Raw genomic sequence first — 9,628 nt, 5'->3', positions numbered from 1 at the left:
GACGCCAGCACGCAATGGCTCGCAATTTAAATGTACTTAAGGGTACATTTTTCATTTCCACGCTGCCCGTTATAGGAGTTTGATTCTGGTGCTATCTGAGCTTTTGCTAACCTGTTTGGACCTGTTTGATTCCTGTTGTGACCCCTGCCTGGCTTTTGACTATTCTGACCTCTGGATCCTGACCCTTGCCTGAATACCAAGTACCTCTTCTGCTTAACCCTTCTGATTGACTTCCTGGTTTGACCCTTGCCTGCCTGACTACGTTTATTCTCTGCCTGCCCCGACCCGGCCTGATTTGACTACTCTATTGCCTAACGTCTTGTACCGCGACCTTCGGCCTAAAAGACTCTAACAGTCGTGCCCCTCTGCCTATACAGAACATCTAGCCTTGCACCTCTCGTTTAAGTCCTGGTGGCATCCAAGTAGCTGAGGGCTCCTCCCAATGCCAAAGGCGGTCACACTACAGGTAAAGCACGAGCCGAGACCAGGGTGCGTGGCATTTGTTCTGGTGTTTGGTGCCGACTGTGACACCTTTATGAGGAACTGAAGCCTTACCTACAGCCACTAACACATTTTCCTGATACCTTGGGCAGGTCCAGAATGTACTGTGTTTTGTGTCATGGCATTATATTAAGTTTCCCAGGGAAAGGAATGACTAGAATACTCTAAAATGAGACTACTACTCTGCCAGTGGTATCCCGAAAGTCTTAGGTGCTAATTGCACTAATAAAGTGTGACTTACGCCCCAGGACCGAATTTAAACATGTCCAAAACCAGGAGCCTTTTCCCTGGTTCTCCTATTTCCAGCTTAGACAGGCCGCCACTACCCAATTTCAAGGGAATGATATGAACCTTGAATATACAGCAGTCAGCAGATGAGAGATCAGCAGCAGTGCCCACAGCAGCTACACACAGAGCACTGCAGTAGAAGGTAGATTACTAGCCAGCAAAGCTACCTAACCTAAAATGTCCCTCAAATCCCTGCAGAGTTCTGTCCCTACAATACAGAGCAGTATCAAGTAGATTACTAGCCAGCAATGTTACTATCAACTGTCCCTCAAATCACTAACAGCTCTCTCCCTTCACTAGCTCTTCCAAGCACACACAGGCAGAATGAAAAAACGCTGCAGGGCTTCAGTTTATATATGGAAGGGGAGTGGTCCAGGGGGTGTGGGGGTGGTCCAGGAGGGAGAGCTTCCTGATTGGCTGCCATGTATCTGCTGGTCTGGGGTGAGAGGTCAAAAATAAGCGCCAGCTATGGCGAACCCAAATTGGCGAACGTCGCGCGACGTTCGCGAACATTTGGCGGACGCGAACACCCGATGTTCGCGCGAACTAGTTCGCGGGCGAACAGTCCGCGACATCCCTACCCACCACCAAGAAACTTGTTACCAGGCTATACTCGATTCTCCTCGCTACTATTAAACCTCCATTTAACGCAGCGGGTGCAGTTTGGAGCAGAGACATGCCAGGGTTGGAGGATGAGGACTGGGAAGAGGCAACTGATAGGGCCTATGACTACCTTGTCTCAACCAGAGATAGACTGATTCAGTTCAAGATCCTACATAGACTCCACTTAACCCCAAATAGGCTGTTCCTAAGTGTAGAGTCTCAGAGGCAACTTACCTACACCTCATCTGGTCATGCCCACGAATCCAAGCCTTCTGGTCCCAGGTTCTCAACTATATTCAGGATAAAACTGCACTTCCTAAAATAATAACCCCTCAGGTATGCATTCTTGGTGTAAGAGACGACATCACCCCAAGGGCGGTCAGGAGAATACTTTTCCGTACATTACTATTCTATGCCAGGAAATGTATCCTCCTGAATTGGATGTCCCCCCAACCCCCCACATTTAATGGCTGGTTGAACTTGTTAAAAACAGCACTCCCCCATATACGGCAAGAGGGTGTCCACAGAAGTATGACCTGGTATGGCAAGACTGGCTGGAAGCCATAGAGGAGCTTTAATGTCAGGGAGGGAAAGAAAACTGTGATATAACTATCTATAATATTTATTCAAGAGGACTAGGGGGTCGCAAATAGACAAGTATAACTGAATTAAAGTGTATACAGATGTACAGGATTCAAACATATTAAATGCTTATTCTGTACTGTCATAACTACAAAAAGACAAAACCACACATGATATAATGTACGTTTGTTTATTGTTATAAAATGCAAACTAAAAACCTTTTAAAAAAAAATAAAGTGCGACTATATCAAATGCCCTAAAATATCCAACAAAATAACGCACAGAATAAAGCATGCTATGAAATACTGCACACAATTCAGCTAAAATGAACGTAAAAATATCACTTCTTAAGTTAGACAAGTAAACTTTTAGTGAATCGATCGTTGATTCTAAAAATATAAGAAGTGATAAAATTTTTACGCCATGCTATAAATAACACTCACTCTATCAACCTTTAGTGAATCAGCCCCATTGTCACAAATTATATCACCATATTTATAGAATAGCATTTACATAGTATAGCCTGTATGTCAATGTCTCATAGTTCAATATCCCAATATATGCCATATACACGTATGGTAAGCACATAAGCACAAAAACATATAGGTGGGTTAGTTACTTCCTTATGGAACTGACCCTAGTGAGTATCAATGTGATAGGGGAATCAGCTTGTAAGCTTCACTGGGGCATGCAGGGAGATAATTTGTATACGGGCACCTGAGGGCCCATGTCTTGGGTGGCAATTTAGGGTGGGTGGCCCTTGGCTGCCCATAAAAAAATGTTTTTTTATTCTTTTAAATCCCTCGGCCCCGCCTCCAGATAGTTGGTGTGAAATCTGTAGCTGAGGGGGAAAGGGGTAGCTGCCTGTGATCTGATTGGTGAATTCACAAGCAGGGTCGCCATCAGTAGTCATGGGGCCCCTTCCTACTAAATTAGCAGGGCAACACCGCAGGGCACCTCATTAATTAGTCAGTTGGTCACCTGGGCCATCTGGGGTGTGGCCCTTACTGAAAAGAAAATGGGACCCAATGTAAAAAAACCCATTCATGCAAGGCCATGTCCCTGATCTGTCTCAGCCACTCCACAATTATGCTCAAAGCCCACTCATGAACCATAGACCTCCCATCCACTTCTCACACTATGTGCAATAGTCTAATTCTAAACAGGGTGGACTGTCCAGGGCCCCCATAGTAACAGTATGAATAATGATGAGTCAATATGTAAAGCAGTATATGAATATTATCCAATACATTCCAAGGGTTGGGTACGGTTTAACATTCTCATCTTTACTTTGTGGTATTTCATCATATTGGAACTGACCAACCTATGGCCTGTTTTTAAAAGGAACTCTCAGTGGACCCTGGAGAGTTCAAGGGGCAGAGTGAGGTGCACGGGTAGGGGGATGACATTGGGGGGCAGAGTGATGGCGCAGGGATGGCCCGATGACATTAGGGGGGAGAGTGATGGCACAGGGATGGGCCGATGACATTGGGGGGGCAGAGTGATGGGTCAAAGACATTGGGGGCAGAGTGATGGCGCGAAGATGGGCCGATGACATTAGGGGGCAAAGTGATGGTGCGGGGATGGGCCGATGACATTAGGGGGCAGAGTGATGGCCAATGATATTGGGGGCAGAGTGATGGTGCGGAGATGGGCCGTTGACATTAGGGGGCAAAGTGATGGCGAGGGGATGGGCCGATGACATTAGGGGGCAGAGTGATGGGTCAATGATATTGGGGGCAAAGTGATGGGCAAATGATATAGGGGGCAGAGTGATGGCGTGGAGATGGGCCGATGACATTAGGGGGCGAATGAACATAACTACGCTAATTCACTAAGATTGAGATTTTACTGAACGTTACCTCTTGCACCAGACTTGCCTTCGCCAGCTCAGACCAGTCGAAGTGCAATAGAGTAGATAGGACTTGGTCAAAAAATAGTTGAGAAAAAAAACTCTGGTGTCTTTTACTTTTTACAGGGTGATAGGCTGCAAAAGAAAGTAATTTTTTTTGGGGGGGTACCCGGCTTCTCCCCTACATTTCCTAACATATGGCACATAAACTATACACTGGGCTCATGTGTAGGGCAATATAACAACTGTAGTTTATTTTATTAAGGTTTCCTGGGCTTGTGTAGTCTAATGTATTTGATGCAACATATACGTCCATTTAACTTTAACTTCCCGCCGTATGCAAATCAGCCAACGCTATCGCAACTTCGCAAGCGTTCGGCACCCTGGACGCAACTTCCGATTTTCGTGAATTAGCATTGTCCTGACAAATCTACACCTGGCAAAGTGTTGCAATGTGAGCGAAGCCGTCGATGGCGCAATTTCGAAGGTAAGTAAATTTGCCCCAGTGAGCTGTTTTTGCGCTACTTGTTTTAGCCTATTGGCTAGTTTTGGGCTGGTTTTGTAGCTGACTTTGGCTGGTTTTAAAAATTAGGCCTCACAACCCTGCCAAAGGCTCTTCTCTCTCACACATACGTCGGGCCTTGGCCTCCAGGCGACAATTTCCGTGCACACGTGACTCACGGGCACCTCGTTCCTTCCCCAGGTACAAATTTGGGCGGTGGGGCTATCGACAAGGAGCAGGGCCGGGATACAGGGGGACGTGTCTGTGAGGAACATGGAAGTAATTCACATAACTAGGAGGCGTCAGAAAACCTCTGGCAAGTTGCTACCTGCCCTGCTCTTATCTCTCCCTCCCGCCGGTGCCACACAGACTGGGCGGGGCCCCAATTGTACCGCAAGCGACGGGCCAGAAAGCTGCCAACCCCCCTTCTGCCTGAGCTGGGTGGGGATAAACTAGTTCTCCGCTCACTTCTCTCTATTCCTGACACGGGGAAGCACTAGCAGGTGGCGGTGGGAGCGAGCAGCCCTGACAGAAAAGGTGAGACAAAGGTTCCTACCCCGGGCTAGGGATTATGGGAGGGCGCCGTCACCTTTAGCTCAGTACCTGCAAAGTCTCTAATAGATAGTGACACGGTATGAGGATCATCACTACTTACTGACACTGCCAGTGCCAATTTCAACTAGGTCCTCTCAGTTGTAGCCACTTATTGGCATTCCTCATAGCCCTGCCACTCACTCACTCACAGACACACTCACAGAAACACTCACTCACAGACACACTCACTCACAGAAACACTCACTCACAGACTCACTCACTCACAGACACACTCACTCACAGACTTACTCACTCACAGACTCACTCACTCACAGACTTACTCACTCACAGACACACTCACTCACAGACACACTCACTCACAGACACACTCACTCACAGACTCACTCACTCACAGACTCACTCACTCACAGACTTACTCACTCACAGACACACTCACTCACAGACACACTCACTCACAGACTCACTCACAGACTCACTCACAGACTCACTCATTCACAAACTCACTCATACTCACTCACATACTCACTCACATACTCACAGACATACTCACTCGCAGATACACTCACTCACATACTCACTCACGGACTAACTCACTCACAGACACACTCACTTGCAGATACACTCACTCACATACTCACTCAAATACACACTCACTCACATACACACTCACTCACAGACAAGACACACTCACTCACATACACACTCACTCACAGACAAGATACACTCACTCACATACTCACTCACAGACACACTCACTCACAGACAAGACACGCTCACTTGCAGACAGACACACAATGGCTGTTGTTATTGACTAGTTCCAGTCTCTGACTGACAAGACTGGGGCTTAGTCCCTAGTTTCCGTGGCACACACACAGTGTGTAAATAAACAGTGTGTATTTATGCCGTATTGCACACAACTAGGGTTGCCACCTGGCCAGTATTTTACCGGCCTGGCTGGTAAAAGTGATGGCTGATCCCAATGTTATTAATAGGGGAAAAAGAAAATATATAGGAATGTTGGGTTTGTTTTTCAGAAAACGTGGCAACCCGCCACACAACACAAATTATATTTTAACTAAAAAAAAAACAACTATGCTGCACCCCTCAGAAATGGTCGATAATGTGTTTTTATTTGTGCCAAAGACTGGGCAACATTTCGGACACCTGTGCTTTGTCGAGCCTTATAAGAGGCAAAACGTTGTTCAGTCTTTTGGCACAATGTACCCTCTAATTCCTCCTTCTGGCTGTGTGCAGATTTAAAAGTGCTCACGTCAGAGTGAATACAAAATTTTTACCTGCCAGGCCGCTAAAATACCGGCCAGGATGCAACCCTGCTCACAGCTTACAGGGGACAATGCCAGTTGTTTTTGGAGTGCGCTGTAACCCTGGCAGTGGGGTGAGCAGTCTGCGCCCAGCACTTCACAAGGCACTTGCTTCAGGTATGGGACCTGTTATCCAAATTGCTCAGAACCTAGGGTTTTCCAGATAAGGGATATTTCCGCAATTTGGATCTTCATACAATAAGTCTACTTTTTTATTAATTGCAACAGTAAACAAACCCAATAAGATTGTCTCTAATAAGGGTCCGTTATATATTCATTAGGATTAAGTACAACCCACTGTCTTCATTACGGAGAAAAGGGAAATTGATTTTACAAGTGAATTACATGATTAAAATGGAGTCTATGAGTAGGGCCACTCCTGCCTCAGGTGGCAGCAAGTGGCCGGATATAAGGGAAGGCAAAAAGCCGCCTCTTGTAACTATAAGAGCCAAATTTCCAGGTTTTAACTTGGAAATTCGCTCCTCTAGGGCAGGGAGAGCTATTGCACTAGTCACCAAAACTGGCAGCACTTTAAAGTGGTGCCATTGTTCCCTCGGACATTTGCATGCAGATTAAATGGAGCATTGTTCATATTGTTTCTTATTGGCTCTTGGAGTGTTGTGCAGGTGTGCAAATACGATCTCTTCAGTTTGAATTGAATGTGCTTTATTGAATTTTCTGTATATTCAAAGAGATGCAAGAGAATGTGTGATAAAGAGAAAATATAGTTTGTTTATGAGTGTGCCTCATACCCTATAAACAGTAAAATGCCTTTACCAAGGCATTTATATGTTAAATGTATGAATATAATTATGCATAGAGTAGAAGGTCTCAAAGTGTCACCTTCCCTGTTTATTAACTAAATCATTAGCACTATACTTGATTATTATAGCAGGACTGCTGTACTCATTACAAGTCATTTCCACCCCTATCTGCCTGCACAAGTACCCTCCAACCTCACATTTTCTGGGGCCACACTCGAAATACACAAAAACACTTAACGCTAGCTTTTGATTTATTTTATTGTAAAAGTAAAAAGAAAAGAGGGTATCATAAACTTAGTTGGATTTTTGACATTGAAAATCAGATTTTCACGATTTTTTCTGATTTTTCATTCGATTTTCACAATTTTTCCGGATTTTTCATCTGAAAACTGAAAACTCCAAAAACTTTGGGGTATTGCAGGAAACCAAGTGCACATCAAAAAATCATTGGGACTTCTCCCATTGACTTATATGCAACCTTGACAGGTCTGAGATGCCAGATTTTCTGATTCTGACTTTTCCATCCTCTGGGTTTAATAAATTCCGTAAAATTTGTGATTTTTTAAAAGTCATAAAAAATTCTGAGTTTAGTAAATAACCCCCCAAGTGTGTTCATTCTTGAAAAAAGTTGCTCACAAATGTAGGCACTGCTTATATCCCTAGCATAGCGGGCGATGCCACTGAAGAATGCTTACCTGCCTTTGTAAGTAACCGAACGCTCACTTGTTAACTGCTTTCGTTGCTCTAGAAAGCGACACAACGCACACCCCATGTAAAATTTAAACCACACATGCACACAATTAGCGATCCTGTACATACGTGCTCTGTGCGTGACATTGCAACATGACGTTTCCTGGATTGGCGGAAGTTCAATCTGGGCCGCATTCATATCCATCCTGGGCCGCATGCGGGTTGGACACCGCTGTGTTAGAGCAAGGGGCATAGATTAATCTGCATAGGACTTTTATACCCAGGGTCAGAAACACCAGCACTTTTCCATAATCCATGAGCATGTTTCCAATATATATTTCTTGCAGTTTGTTAACAGTTTTAAAGTTACAAGTTACAGCAATGTATCCATCTGTCCCATGATATTTATCCAGTGCTTGTCCTGATTTCATGAGCCATTGACTCAATGTAGCAGTAGGCAGCCTTCCTTTAGCCTAAAACTCTATTTCCCACAATGCCACGGCACATGGGTGTTTTGTCGGCTAGGTTATAAATATGCACATATATTTATATTGCTGCTGACTACGGCCTCTTATTATTTAGTTATGAAAAGCCAATTATATTCTGCATTTCTGTTTCTGTACAATAGATTGTAACGTTGGAGCCCTGCAGTAACTTATTTTGTTGGGAGCTGTAGTTTGATAACAGCCAAAGGGCCACAGGTCCGCCTTCTTACCTGATATCAGTATTTTCTTCTTGTTTTGTTGTCATGCAGTTTGTGCACACCACCAGAAGTGAATGCAAACATTGGTGTTGTTATTGGCGGTCACACAATATTACAATTATTCAAACATTTCTAAAACCAAGATTTTTCTGATCACAGTACAGCCAAACTGTAGCCATGAGTTATACACACACAGTGTCTTTAGCTTTCTGATACCATTCAAGCGGTGTGATTTACAAAATCAGAGTGTTCTGTGTTGTGCCCCACAAGCCGGAACTTGCTGCAGAGTTGCCTGTACAAAGTTCACCCTCAGGGAAGGGATTCTGGAAGGCAAGCAGTAGGAATGCAGAGCAACCTGGTGTGCTGTTAGAAGAAGATTAGCTCTGAAATTCCAAATATTGATATCTTCAGGAATCATCTGCAGCAAAGCCAGGCAATTTCATGCACAAAGTGAAATGTATTCTTTGTTTTACTCCAGTGAGGAAACATCAGAGGCATGTTAAGTGGCTAGGGGCCCGAGTATTCTTATGGTTATTATTGACACCTATTAACTTTAATAATACTTTGTGGGGAGAGCTTTATTTATTAACAGCACTGTTTGTCGGCTTTTTGGTTAGCTGCAATTTAAATAACCCTTGTCTCACTTAGACTGATGATGAGCTCTAGGGAATGGGCATCAGCAGTAGAAAGACTGTGACTGTGTGGCAGGATGGTTATAAAGTGATACAGTTGCCTTTTTGTCCTACTGTTCTCAGTTGTATTAACCTACTGTTATTATAGGCACCATCTCTCCCTACTATACCTGCTATCACACAGTCACGGTCCCTTCTTAGAGACTATTATTCCACTGTTACTATAGGCACCGTCTCTCCCTACGATACCAGCTATCCCACATTCACACATTCACAGTCCCTTCCCAGAGACTATTATCCCACTGCTACTATAGGCACCATCTCTTCCTACTATACCTGCTATCCCACAGTCACACTCCCTTCCCAGAGACTATTATCCCACTGTTACTATAGGCACCATCTCTCCCTACTATACCAGCTATCCCACAGTCACAGTCCCTTCCCAGAGACTATAATCCACTGTTACTATAGGCACCATCTCTCCCTACTATACCTGATATCCCACAGTCACAGTCCCTTCCTAGAGACTATTATTCCACTGTTACTATTGGCACCGTCTCTCCCTACTATACCTGCTATCCCACATTCACAGTCCCTTCCCAGAGACTATTATCCCACTGCTATATAGGCACCA

At 44.6% G+C, this 9,628-nt stretch overlaps 1 protein-coding gene across 1 annotated transcript in view; it reads left to right on the top strand.

The window, feature by feature from the left end:
* The first annotated feature begins 4,839 nt into the window (after positions 1–4,839).
* Positions 4,840–9,628, top strand: part of fermt1.S (FERM domain containing kindlin 1 S homeolog) — a 31,787-nt gene continuing 26,998 nt past the window's right edge. Inside the window, 1 exon segment of the mRNA NM_001085963.1 lies at positions 4,840–4,865. The gene's annotated coding sequence lies outside the window, so the exon portion shown is untranslated.

This window comes from Xenopus laevis, chromosome 5S, assembly GCF_017654675.1.
Source record: "Xenopus laevis strain J_2021 chromosome 5S, Xenopus_laevis_v10.1, whole genome shotgun sequence".
NCBI classification, from domain to species: Eukaryota; Metazoa; Chordata; class Amphibia; order Anura; family Pipidae; genus Xenopus; species Xenopus laevis.
The sequence above is the reverse complement of the archived record's forward strand: the minus strand, read 5'-3'. Positions and strand labels throughout refer to the sequence as shown.